This window comes from Ranitomeya variabilis, chromosome 1 (genome assembly GCF_051348905.1).
Source record: "Ranitomeya variabilis isolate aRanVar5 chromosome 1, aRanVar5.hap1, whole genome shotgun sequence".
Lineage (NCBI taxonomy): Eukaryota > Metazoa > Chordata > Amphibia > Anura > Dendrobatidae > Ranitomeya > Ranitomeya variabilis.
Window position 1 is genome coordinate 539,689,944 of NC_135232.1, and position 14,063 is coordinate 539,704,006.

Genomic DNA, 14,063 nt, shown 5'->3' on the forward strand with positions numbered 1-14,063 from the left:
TGGAAATCCTTAATCCTGTATCTTTTCGTCTGGATCTTCCTGTGTCGTTTGCTATTCACAATGTATTTCATAGGTCCTTGTTGCGGCGGTACATTGTGCCTGTAGTTCCTTCTGCTGAGCCTCCTGCTCCGGTGTTGGTTGAGGGCGAGTTGGAGTACGTGGTGGAGAAGATCTTGGATTCTCGCCTCTCCAGGCGGAGGCTTCAGTACCTGGTCAAGTGGAAGGGCTATGGTCAGGAGGATAATTCCTGGGTGGTCGCCTCTGATGTTCATGCGGCCGATTTAGTTCGTGCCTTTCATGCCGCTCATCCTGATCGCCCTGGTGGTCATGGTGAGGGTTCGGTGACCCCTCACTAAGGGGGGGGTACTGTTGTGAATTTGCTTTTTGCTCCCTCTAGTGGTTACTAGTTTTTTGACTCTGGGTTTTTCTGTCTTTCCTTTCATCCGCACCTGGGTCGTTAGTTAGGGGTGTTGCTATATAAGCTCCCTGGACCTTCAGTTCTATGCCTGGCAACGTAGTTATCAGAGCTAGTCTGCTGTGCTCTTGTCTACTGATCCTGGTTCCAGTTATATCAGCTAAGTCTGCCTTTTGCTTTTTGCTATTTGTTTTGGTTTTGTATTTTTGTCCAGCTTGTTCCAAATCTATATCCTGACCTTTGCTGGAAGCTTTAGGGGGCTGGTGTTCTCCCCCCGGACCGTTAGACGGTTCGGGGGTTCTTGAATTTCCAGTGTGGATTTTGATAGGGTTTTTGTTGACCATATAAGTTACCTTTCTTTATTCTGCTATCAGTAAGCGGGCCTCTCTGTGCTAAACCTGGTTCATTTCTGTGTTTGTCATTTCCTCTTACCTCACCGTCATTATTTGTGGGGGGCTTCTATCCAGCTTTGGGGTTCCCTTCTCTGGAGGCAAGAAAGGTCTTTGTTTTCCTCTACTAGGGGTAGCTAGATTCTCCGGCTGGCGCGTGTCATCTAGAATCAACGTAGGAATGATCCCCGGCTACTTAATGTGTTGGCGTTAGGAGTAGATATATGGTCAACCCAGTTACCACTGCCCTATGAGCTGGATTTTTGTATTCTGCAGACTTCCACGTTCCTCTGAGACCCTCGCCATTGGGGTCATAACAGGGGATTTAGTCTGGTTATCTTCTCATCATGTTCCTATGAAGGTTTCTTCCCCTAAGTTCAAACCTCGGTTTATTAGTCCTTATAAGATTTCTGAGATTATCAATCCGGTATCTTTTCATTTGGCCCTTCCAGCCTCTTTTGCCATCCATAATGTTTTCCATAGATCTTTGTTGCGGAGATATGTGGTGCCCGTTGTTCCCTCTGTTGATCCTCCTGCCCCGGTGTTGGTTGAAGGGGAGTTGGAATATGTGGTTGAGAAAATTTTGGATTCTCGTTTTTTGAGGCGGAGGCTTCAGTATCTTGTCAAGTGGATGGGTTATGGCCAGGAGGTTAATTCTTGGGTTGTTGCCTCCGATGTCAATGCCGCCGATTTGGTTCGTGCTGTTATAGCAGGGTTAATAGTTTGCCTTTAACTGCCTTGCCTTTCAGTGCCTCTTGCCTTTAATTGCTAGAATTACTAGAATCTGTTAACGCAGTAGTCTGATGGTCTCCCCTTCAAGGAGACTACACTTCTTATCATGTATGTTCTCAATAGTCAGTCACAACATGTTTTTGGTACGTTGTGAGGAATAAAGGTCAGTATGACCCTGGGTGATGATGGGGGCTACATGAGTTACATTGAAATACATTTTGTGTAAATGGTATAAAACATTGCTTTGGCTTTTAATACATCAGATAAAAGTGACTTGCTCACAGGATATGTGTGAGGTGTCTTTTGTCTCCAAGCGCGCTTGTAAAATGGCGGGCGTAACTACTTAATTTGGGTCTCACTGGTGATCTGTCAGCTGACATTGGGTCAGAGCGAAAACAGCTACGACAGTTTGGCGCCCAACGTGGGGCCAGGTGTTGCTTGCGCCATTATTAGGAACAGGGACTTTGGTATATACAATTTATCCTTATTCTCCCAAAACTCCTTTTGAGTTCAGCTCAGCTCCCCTTCTCCCCCGTGTTCCTTCTCTGTTTGGGCAGCTGGAGGGATTTCAGGACATCTAGGCTCAGTGTGGCTGGAATACGCTGACTCTCCGCCACCGTCCACTGCTCCCTAGGCCGCCTTGCTGCTACTTTAGCAGCCTCATCCTCCCTTCTGTTGCCCTCTACCTCCACAGAGTCACCGTCCGTGTGTGCTGTTACTTTGACGATGCCAACCTGGACTGGTAACGTCAATGCCTGCACTAATTGTTTCACCAGCTCTGCATTTTTAATGGGCTTACTGGCTGATGAAAGAAACGTTCTGCTTCTCCAGATAGGGCAATAATCATGGGATATTCCCCATGCACAATTCGAATCTGTGTAAATATTAGCGACTTTACCTGCAGCAGCTCTACACGCCTCAGTGAGTGCCTTCAACTCTGCGTCCTGCACCGACATGTGAGGAGGGAGTGGTTCAACTTGGATTACCTCCTGTGAGGATACTTCTGCATGTCCAGTGTAGAATCGCCCATCCTGGTGGTATCTGGAGCCATCTACATTTGTCTCCAAGCGCGCTTGTAAAATGGCGGGCGTAACTACTTGATTTGGGTCTCACTGGTGATCTGTCAGCTGACATTGGGTCAGAGCGAAAACAGCTACGACAGTTTGACGCCCGAACGGGGGCCGTGTAACCAGCCTATTCGGAATCCGTATGTGGGAGCTTCCTGAGAGATTGGACATGCAAACAACAGCTGCAGCAAGGTGAGAAATGTTATTCTTACAATTTGGTTTGCACCTGCAATCTCTTCTGGATCTATCCATACCTCTGGGTAAAAGGCTGCGAATACGGTTCAAAGAATCCACATCACCAGTGAGTTTTGTGTTTTTGTCTGTTTATGTCCGTATGAGAGTTGAATAATAGAGTAATAAGATGATAATTGTGATAATTGTTATCTGTATTATTTGTCAATATCCTAATTGGTTATGTATTTGTTTAGTGTGTGTAATACAAGAGCTGGGGTAGACCCTGTGCAGTAACAGACGACGATCGTTTCGCTCATCTGAGCTTCAACGGGTCTACAGGTGACGCCTAGAGGGTAGGTATATGTAGTGTTTCCGTGTGCAAAATTCACCTGCCACTATTGACGTCACCTGATTAAAGAAACCTATTTGCTTTAAAACATACTTTAAAACCAGAAAAACAAACAAAGTGGAACAAAGATGGAACAAAATACATTAGAAAATTGCACTATAAATGCGCCAATACGACAACTACAATTATAATTACAAAAACACTGATAGGTCTAAGCGATCATTCAAACCAAGCGGACCTGTTGCGTTTAATCTCAAAATCCACCTCTCCTCTCTCCTTAATAGTAATTTATGTAGATTCCCCCCCCCGTTCTGGCAATTTGACCAGTTCTAGGCCTGCGAACCGTAAACAAGTAGCATCACCTTCATGCTGGGTACGTATATGGTTAATTAATTTTGGGACTCCCTTTCCTGTGCTAATGGATTTGAAGTGTTCCCTGAATCTAACAAATAATGGACGTATAGTTTTACCTATATAAAAGAAGCCGCACGGGCATAATAAGACATATACAACGAACTGAGTTCTGCACGAAATTAGATCTTTTACTCTGTGTTGAACTGGACCTATTTGAATTGATTTGCCTGTCAAATGGAAGGGGCAGAAATTACAATGTCCACACTTCAAATTACCTAATGGCATACCAGACGATAACCAAGTGGTTGACTGTGATGACCTAACACTGTTCTGGACAAGTATATCTCTTAAGTTTCTACTGCGGCGACAAGCAAACAATGGTCCCCGGCTTACCGGTCCGGCTAAACTAGAATCTTTTTCCAATATGTGCCAATTGCGTCTTATTGCTGTTCTAATACTATGGTCCATAGGACCAAACATGAAGCTAAAAACAAATCTTTTGCCCGTTGATGCATTGTTAGTAGATTTTTTATTAATGGTCGCTGTGCTAGCTTTTTTTAGTGCTGTATCTAATAATTCTGGGGGGTACCCTCTATTCCTGAATCTAGTGTACAACTCCTGAGATTGACAAAAGAAGCCTTTTTTCTCACTATTTAGTCTCAGAACTCTGAGAAATTGACTGTACGGCAAAGATCTTTTAACATAGTCTGGATGGGCGCTTTGATAATGCAGGATGGAATTTACAAACTGAGGTGTTTCGCAAACCTACAGCGACAGAGAGCCTTCCTCTATCCAAATCCTGACATCTAAAAACTCAAGCTGTAACCCCCCAAAAGTCGAAGTAAATTTCATATTCATATCATTCATGGTGTCTAAATAATGGACAAAGGACTGGAAATCTGATGCTGTACCATCCCACACTATAAATACGTCATCAACGTATCTCGTGTAAAGTTTTAAATGCTTTAAAAAGGGATTCCTGATGTTATAGACAAATCTTTCTTCGAAAACAGCTAGGTACAGATTGGCGAGGGTACAAGCCACGGGCGTACCCATCGCTGTACCCTCTATCTGTACAAACCAGCTGTCACCGAATTGTATACCCGCATCCCCCAAGATCAAGCAGTAGAAGCAATTAGAGAAATTCTGTTGCATACACCCACGGATCATAGAGCTGTTTCATTTATAAGCGAAGGCTTACAGTTTATTCTAACACACAATGCCTTTAAATTCGGTGACAGCTGGTTTGTACAGATAGAGGGTACAGCGATGGGTACGCCCGTGGCTTGTACCCTCGCCAATCTGTACCTAGCTGTTTTCGAAGAAAGATTTGTCTATAACATCAGGAATCCCTTTTTAAAGCATTTAAAACTTTACACGAGATACGTTGATGACGTATTTATAGTGTGGGATGGTACAGCATCAGATTTCCAGTCCTTTGTCCATTATTTAGACACCATGAATGATATGAATATGAAATTTACTTCGACTTTTGGGGGGTTACAGCTTGAGTTTTTAGATGTCAGGATTTGGATAGAGGAAGGCTCTCTACAAACTGAGGTGTTTCGCAAACCTACAGCGACAAATTCCATCCTGCATTATCAAAGCGCCCATCCAGACTATGTTAAAAGATCTTTGCCGTACAGTCAATTTCTCAGAGTTCTGAGACTAAATAGTGAGAAAAAAGGCTTCTTTTGTCAATCTCAGGAGTTGTACACTAGATTCAGGAATAGAGGGTACCCCCCAGAATTATTAGATACAGCACTAAAAAAAGCTAGCACAGCGACCATTAATAAAAAATCTACTAACAATGCATCAACGGGCAAAAGATTTGTTTTTAGCTTCATGTTTGGTCCTATGGACCATAGTATTAGAACAGCAATAAGACGCAATTGGCACATATTGGAAAAAGATTCTAGTTTAGCCGGACCGGTAAGCCGGGGACCATTGTTTGATTGTCGCCGCAGTAGAAACTTAAGAGATATACTTGTCCAGAACAGTGTTAGGTCATCACAGTCAACCACTTGGTTATCGTCTGGTATGCCATTAGGTAATGTGAAGTGTGGACATTGTAATTTCTGCCCCTTCCATTTGACAGGCAAATCAATTCAAATAGGTCCAGTTCAACACAGAGTAAAAGATCTAATTTCGTGCAGAACTCAGTTCGTTGTATATGTCTTATTATGCCCGTGCGGCTTCTTTTATATAGGTAAAACTATACGTCCATTATTTGTTAGATTCAGGGAACACTTCAAATCCATTAGCACAGGAAAGGGAGTCCCAAAATTAATTAACCATATACGTACCCAGCATGAAGGTGATGCTACTTGTTTACGGTTCGCAGGCCTAGAACTGGTCAAATTGCCAGAACGGGGGGGGGAATCTACATAAATTACTATTAAGGAGAGAGGAGAGGTGGATTTTGAGATTAAACGCAACAGGTCCGCTTGGTTTGAATGATCGCTTAGACCTATCAGTGTTTTTGTAATTATAATTGTAGTTGTCGTATTGGCGCATTTATAGTGCAATTTTCTAATGTATTTTGTTCCATCTTTGTTCCACTTTGTTTGTTTTTCTGGTTTTAAAGTATGTTTTAAAGCAAATAGGTTTCTTTAATCAGGTGACGTCAATAGTGGCAGGTGAATTTTGCACACGGAAACACTACATATACCTACCCTCTAGGCGTCACCTGTAGACCCGTTGAAGCTCAGATGAGCGAAACGATCGTCGTCTGTTAGGAACCGAAGGTTCTCTCTGTACTGCCTTGCTGTTTTTACGCATGAAGCCACAATAAAGACAGATTTCGTTTGTACCTATGGTGATTGCTCGTTTCTCCAATTTCTATACATTTACAAGGACTGTTTTGCTTTTTTCACGAGCACCCCATAAGTTGTGGTACCAGGACTTTAGCTGCTATGTGGAGGTGTGAACACAGGTGAGCGGTGCTGATTGTGCGCTTGACTTTTTTTCTTTCTACGGTTTTTAGACCCTGTGCAGTGTTGTTATTTTGGTCACTTTGGATTGGCAGTGCATTATATGAAGCTGTATTTTGTATAAGGCTGTGGTTTTTGTTGTTTGGCCTTAAAGTGTTTTCAGAGTGTCAGTGGACACTGCTGCAGTTTTATTTATATAGAGTTGTGTTAATTCCAAAGTGCAAAATAGGCAGGCTGTGTGAACCTTGTATGTATGTCTATGAGAAACCACTGAATGAGATGAGAGGTGAGTAAATAAGGTTAAATAGATAAAACCTGGTGAGGATTGGTGAGGGGTTCCGTTAGGTGTGGTCCTAACACCTAAGACAGAAGACATTATTCAACTCAGTTTGAGCTGAATTAGATGGAGTGATTGAGATAAAGGATTTTCTTCATGTAAAAATCAACTGAAGAGTGAAAGGAGAAAGAAAAAAAAAACAATCCCTGAATGAGCACCTATGAATGAATGATCACATAAGTATCATTAATTATCTAACTGTTGTTGAGGGTCCAGGATGAATGAGTTGTGGATGTTTTTAATGTACATTTAATTTACATCTGAGATTCAGTGAAACCTGTGTTGTATATGGTTTGACACTGGATAGGTTTCTATGTGTGTCTATGTGTGTTTTGGCCGGACGCGGTCAGAATCAGCTTTTTCAAGTTATGCAGTGATTTGCCTGTATAGAGAAACTGTTTTTAATTCCTAGAGGATGAATGTTTTAATGTTTTATAGAGATTAAGTCTGAAAACTGCTGCAATCCGTTTCTGTGTAGAAGATACTGAGCTCTTATCTCAGTGCTGTGTACCAGATGGGAGGAGGGAAGCGGACCCCTGCGCATTCTAAATTTCTCTGTCCTTGGTTTAGTACACGCTGAGAGATTTGTGTTTAAAGCAATAAGTACTGTATGAAATTGAAAGTGAAAAAGAACTGTGCCTATTTTAGAGGAAACTTGTAAGTGATTGAAAAGATTGGTAAAAGATTCACCTGCTTCAAGTTGAGTGATTGATATAGCAAATTGAGGATCAACAGAGGAGGTAGCCAACTGCACGGCTGATATAGTATAGGTGGTGTAACCTGCTACAGTCAGTCTACGGCATTAGGTGGTGTAACCTTGCCGTCCATGGAGCTGTGCTAGCCAGCTGATTTATCGAGTGGTAGGTGGTGTATCCTGCTTGGTAAAATCCTTTAAGTCCACCGAGTGGTAGGTGGTGTAACCTGCTTGGTGTTGTTGAGCGGATAAGTTGAAGCCATGGGCAACTTATTCTGTGTGCAGTCAGGGCCCCCAATGGGAACCAAAAACCGCTGTATAGATTGGAAAAAGGAAGCAGTGAAAGATGTAAAACCAATATTGAAAAAGGCAAAAATGCCAGTGAGTGGATGTTTGGTTGTTCAAAAAGGCACAGACAAAGGAGGAAAATAGCAAGTGAATAAATGGCGTCTGAGAGTGTGCAGCAGGACGGAAGTAAGGTGTATTATGAATGTTTTGATGCTTAAAAGTCCGACTATGACTGACACATTACTGTTACCATTATACCTTTGTATAACCAGAGACCCAGACAAGACAGATGGACTTGTATGATCCGTGCTGCAACCCGACCTAAGAGAATTGCACTGAATCCTGTCCAGGCAAGATCACATGTAGTGACATAAGAAGCTGACACAGGATTGTGGTTGGTGGATAGTGGGGACATTAACTTTTGGGAGTAGGCTGTCAGTAATCCTTTTGGGAAGGAGCTGAAGACCAGCATGTCATGTCAGCCCCAACCGGTCATCTAGTCACCCCCACCACCAGAGAACCAACCACATCAGGTAGGGTAAGACAGATACAGGAGTATTATCCCTGGAGGCCCTCTGACTAGCTAGCTACGCAAAAACAATTGGCTGACCCTGAGAACCAACCTTTCCCATTTTTCAGATAAAGACAATATGATGGACGTATAAGTGCACCTGGGCAGGCCTAGGGAGTTAGTGAGCACAAAAGCAGGTGATGTACTAGGACACAAATTAAGACTTTTACAGATGTGACAAAAGGAGAGAGTGTAGAGATGTACTTTAGACGATTACAGCTGAAATAGGAAGACATGGGGTACGGTCCAGTAAACCCACTTGATGTTAAAGTATTGGTAAATACATTCATTGACGGTATGACCAAAGGAGTTGAACAAACTAGGACAATAAGACGACGTGTCATGTATGCTGGAGTACAAGGAAAACAGTAGAGACATAGTGAGGAACCTAAGGACTTAGAAACAGTAAAGTGCTGAAATTGTGGAGAAAATGGACACTCAGACCAATTTACCACCTCCCTCACCTTCAGACTAGGAAACTGACAACCCAGTGACAAATGTGTGCCCTGTTCTTGTTCCCTCCGGACCTGGTCCTGCCTTGATGACCACCATACCAATGCCGGGAGGGAAAGAGACAGAATTCTTGATTGACACTGGGGCAGCCGGAACTGTGGTACACAAAGACTTGATAACGCCAGACATGATTACTGACGAGACTGTGGAATGCGTGAGTGTAGAAGGACAAGCGACTGAAGCCCCTATGACTAAACACATAAGACTAGAATCACGAGACAGCCAAGAGGTGCTTACAAACTTATTGTTAGTGACAATACCCCTATGAATTTGCTGGGAGCAGAGTTGAGTGCTGGCTAGGCCATCATACAGTACTCTCCTGAGGGTATTACAGTCACAAGTCCCCTTTCATATAAACACTTGGTGCAGAGGGACGCCAGGGTCTTCCACGTGCACATTATGCCACAGGTATATCATGCCCTATTATAGTTACACTTAAGTCTATTCATTTGCCAGTTTAGTAGTTTCCTTACACAAGGTGGTATAGTTACTGTGCATTTCTAGGTTGTCTTCATATGATATATGGTTTTTAGCCCTTCATTATATTAGCTCAAATCATAGTCACTGTTTATTTGTCTTTTCCACTTCCTATACCTTATCGCAAGTAACTGGTATTGATATTTGGTATTTTTCAAATCCCTTCTTTTTATATTTGGAACTGTTAGTTATGGATTTACATAGGGCTGCTACTTCCTTAGAATAAGCTTGTACTTTGCTGTGGCCTATGGCATTGTGCTCCCCCATTTTATGACTGAGTATCTTTTGTAGTTATATATTTTCATATATATAATTTTTCTGTTGGTAACATATTCTGTGAATCAAATTTAGTTTTCTTAAGGGGTACTCTACCCAATCAAATACGGGTATAAATAATATTTGGACATTAATGTGTGACTTATATAAACACTTGTGTAATATTGCAGAACTGGTGTATATGGCAAGAGTAGTGAAAGTAACACCTGACACCAGAATGTCTGAGGACAGGGAAAAGAGTCAGGTACCAGACACCGTTTGGGCAAGGGGAAAATCTGATGTGGGTCGGCTGCCCATTCCTCCTGTCATGATTAAATTAAAAGAAGGAACCACTACTCTCCGGTTAAAGCAATACCCCCTTAAGTCTAGTCAAATCAATGTCCCTGAGCAGGGATATTAAAGAGTACGTTAAGGCAAGGGTTCTGGTGCAGAGATCTTCCCCCTGCAACACCCCTTTGTATACCATTAAAAAAAAACAAAAAAAAAGGACCCAAGGGTTCCCCTGACACAGAATAGTTCAGGACTTACAGGCCATTAATGATGTTACAGTGAGTGTAATCTCAATTGTCCCTAATACACACACCGTACGGTCACAAAATGTTTCACAGTAATTAATTTGGCAAATGCATTCTTTTCTGTACCGCTGCACCCTGACTGACAGCATCTTTTCTCTTTTACTCGCGAAGGTAAACAATACTGTTGGACGGTCCTCCCAAAAGGGGGAAAGAACTCCCCAACCATCTATTCAACAGTGATGGCAGGGATTCTTGAGCAGTGGCAACCACCTCATCCACAGACTGTACTATTGCAGTACGGACTGCCCGGACTGCTGCCTGGACCAGACTGCAGTTTTCTTGCTGTGTTTTTTTTTGGCAGAGAAGGGTTGCAAGGTCTCACGTGACAAATTACAGTATTGCAAACAAAAGGTGACATTTTTAGGACATTGTATTGCTGAAGGTACAAGACACCTGACTAAAGACAGGAAACAGGCAATACAAAATCTCCCTTTACCCAGGTCACACCAGCATTTACGTATTTTCCTAGGTTTGGTGACCTACTGTAGGCCTTGGATAAGGTCTGCTTCACAAATGATGCAACCACTCTATGACAGGTTGTCATCAAACCCCTACAATTTCACTCAAGAAGCAATTGATTCCTTCTATTCTCTGAAGCTGCTCATTGTGTCAGCCCCGGCCTTAGGCATTCCAAACTATGATCAGCCATTTTTCTTATTTTGCACAGAGCAGTACTGACACAACAGCATGGAGAGAAACAGAGACCAATAGCTTACTACTCAGCACAATTAGACCCAGTGATTAGAGGGTCTCCTACGTGTGTCCGTGTTGTAAGAGCTGCTGTATTACAGCTAGGCATTCACATGCTCACACTGACTTTTTCTTTTGACAATTTGTTCCCCACATGACATTAATGCCATACTCATACAAGTACAACCAAAACACTTGTCTATGGATAGACAGATCAGACTCGAATGTGCTCTAATACTAATTCCTGAATACATCACCCTCAAAAGACATAATGTTCTGAATCCAGCCACTCATCTGCCTGTGGATTCAGAAAAGGGGGAATTAGTGACAGCATTAGAAAAAAAAAAAAAAAGTACATTGGTACGTTGACGCACAAACATGACTGCATAGGAACTGATGAGTCAGGAGACAGTATGTTTTACATATGTTCATGAAAAACCTGTTCCTAATGCATATTTTGAAGTTTTATTTTTGTAGATGGCTCCAGATACCACCAGGATGGGCGATTCTACACTGGACATGCAGTAGTATCCTCACAGGAGGTAATCCGAGTTGAACCACTCCCTCCTCACATGTCGGTGCAGGAGGCAGAGTTGAAGGCACTCACTGAGGCGTGTAGAGCTGCTGCAGGTAAAGTCGCTAATATTTACACAGATTCGAATTGTGCATGGGGAATATCCCATGATTTATGCCCTATCTGGAGAAGCAGAACGTTTCTTTCATCAGCCGGTAAGCCCATTAAAAATGCAGAGCTGGTGAAACAATTAGTGGAGGCATTGACGTTACCAGTCCAGGTTGGCATCGTCAAGGTAACAGCACACACGGACGGTGACTCTGTGGAGGTAGAGGGCAACAGAAGGGTGGACGAGGCTGCTAAAGTAGCAGCAAGGCGGCATAGGGAGCAGTGGACGGTGGCGGAGAGTCAGCGTATTCCAGCCACACTGAGCCTAGATGTCCTGAAATCCCTCCAGCTGCCCAAACAGAGAAGGAACATGGGGGAGAATGGGAGCTGAGCTGAACTCAAAAGGAGATTTGGGAGAATAAGGATAAATTGTATTTACCAAAGTCCCTGTTCCTAATAATGGCGCAAGCAACACCTGGCCCCACTCACACCTCAAAATATCACATGTGTCCATGGTAGATGCCTTCCGGATCGCTCCTGGTTTCAGTTACGCAGCAGCAAAGCTCGTACGGTCATGCCTCATCTGTGCACAGCACAACCCTGGTAAAACAGTAAAATTCCCTAAGAAAGCGACACCCAGGCCTCTCTACCCGTTTCAGAGACTGCAGACTGGCTACATACAGCTACCCAAGGTAGGAGTGTGTGAAAAATGTCCTAGTATGTGTAGATCTCTTCTCTGGTTGGCTGGAAGCCTATCTGGTAAAATGTGCAAATGCTAAAGCGACTGCAGACAAACTGATGAAAGAACTGATCTGCAGGTATGGTGTCCCAGAAACCATAGAGAGCGATAGGGGCACACACTTGCAGGCCCTGGGAGTACAGCAAGCATTTCATGCACCATATAGATAACAAAGTAGTGGGAAAGTGGAAAGACTAAATGGGACACTTAAACTGAAAATTCAAAGGCCATGGCAAACGCAGAAAAGAGCGGGGTAGAGTGCTTGCCTCTTGCACTCTTGTAAGTCAGACACACTCCAAATAGAAAGACAGGCTTGTCCCCTTTTGAAGTCCTGTTTAGTAGTTTGCCAGAGACTGGTCTCTACTTCCCACAGGTGCTACAAATGCAACACGGTGCTATGACAGCCCATGTCCAGGCCTTGCAGAAAAGACTTAATATGGTGCATAAACATGTGTTTTCATCCATTCCAGATCTTAATGCCAGTGCGGACGCACATCTGCTGAATCCAGGTGATTGGGTGGTCATACACAGACACGTGAGAAGGAGCCTATATCCACGGTTTGACAGCCCGTTGTAAAGTCCAGTTGACCACATTCACTTGAGGGAACGCCCACCTGGATCCATGCCAGTCACTGCACAAAGATCTTTTCACTAGCAGAAAGACTGTTGTTCTAATCACCTTGCTGGCAGTGGTAGGATGTTTGCACCTTACAGAGACACTGAATACACTTTTAAATGTCAACAAGGACAAAAACTGCTGGACTGTTGGATCTGTACACACAGCCCAGTATCTGCAAGGACTATGCTGTACTTTGCCATACCCCAGGGGCCAAGGAGGGTATTAACACCACACTGCATGAGACTTGGACTCAGATTTTCTTGGTTCCTTAAAGTTATTAATAAGACTAATACAATATAGAGACTCCTTTTTAAATCCAGGCGATTGGCTTAGCGGCCTAGAGGGAGGGATTATTTTTGACTTGACAGACTTGTATGCAAATGTTATTGCTTTGCTTATTGTTTTATGTAGCCGTAAAAGCGCTAATATATGTATTATCTAAGGCTGAACCTTCTGTAGTATATCATAGGCCCCGTATGGCCACTGCTGATGGTGGAGGTGAGTGTTCACACTGAGGGTGGATGGGCGAAGCAGGTAGAAAGCCCCCTTGTGGGTACAGTAGCTCCTTTGTGGACATCAGCTAACCCCGTAGCAAAGGTTATACCATTTACAAAAGGGGGAAATTGTTATAGCAGGGTTAATAGTTTGCCTTTAACTGCCTTGCCTTTAAGTGCCTCTTGCCTTTAATTGCTAGAATTACTAGAATCTGTTAACGCAGTAGTCTGATGGTCTCCCCTTCAAGGAGACTACACTTCTTATCATGTATGTTCTCAATAGTCAGTCACAACATGTTTTTGGTATGTTGTGAGGAATAAAGGTCAGTATGACCCGGGTGATGGTGGGGGCTACATGAGTTACATTGAAATACATTTTGTGTAAATGGTATAAAACATTGCTTTGGCTTTTAATATATCAGATAAAAGTGACTTGCTCACAGGATATGTGTGAGGTGTCTTTTGTCTCCAAGCGCGTTTGTAAAATGGTGGGCGTAACTACTTGATTTGGGTCTCACTGGTGATCTGTCAGCTGACATTGGGTCAGAGCGAAAACAGCTACGACAGTGCCTTTCACTTGGCTCTTCCTGATCGGCCTGGGGGCTCTGGTGAGGGTTCGGTGACCCCTCCTCAAGGGGGGGTACTGTTGTGAATTCCGCTCTTGGGCTCCCTCCGGTGGTTGTAAGTGGCACTTTTGTGAGTTCTGCTCTTGGGCTCCCTCCGGTGGATTTAAGTGGAACTGCTGCTCCTTGGAT

At 43.3% G+C, this 14,063-nt stretch overlaps 1 long non-coding RNA gene across 1 annotated transcript; it reads left to right on the forward strand.

Moving 5' to 3' along the window:
* Positions 1 to 8,816: 8,816 nt before the first annotated feature.
* LOC143766769 (uncharacterized) lies at positions 8,817 to 13,753 on the forward strand. Its single transcript, XR_013213638.1, has 2 exons — positions 8,817 to 11,464; positions 12,666 to 13,753. It is a non-coding gene; the product is annotated as an uncharacterized LOC143766769 (long non-coding RNA).
* Positions 13,754 to 14,063: the final 310 nt, after the last annotated feature.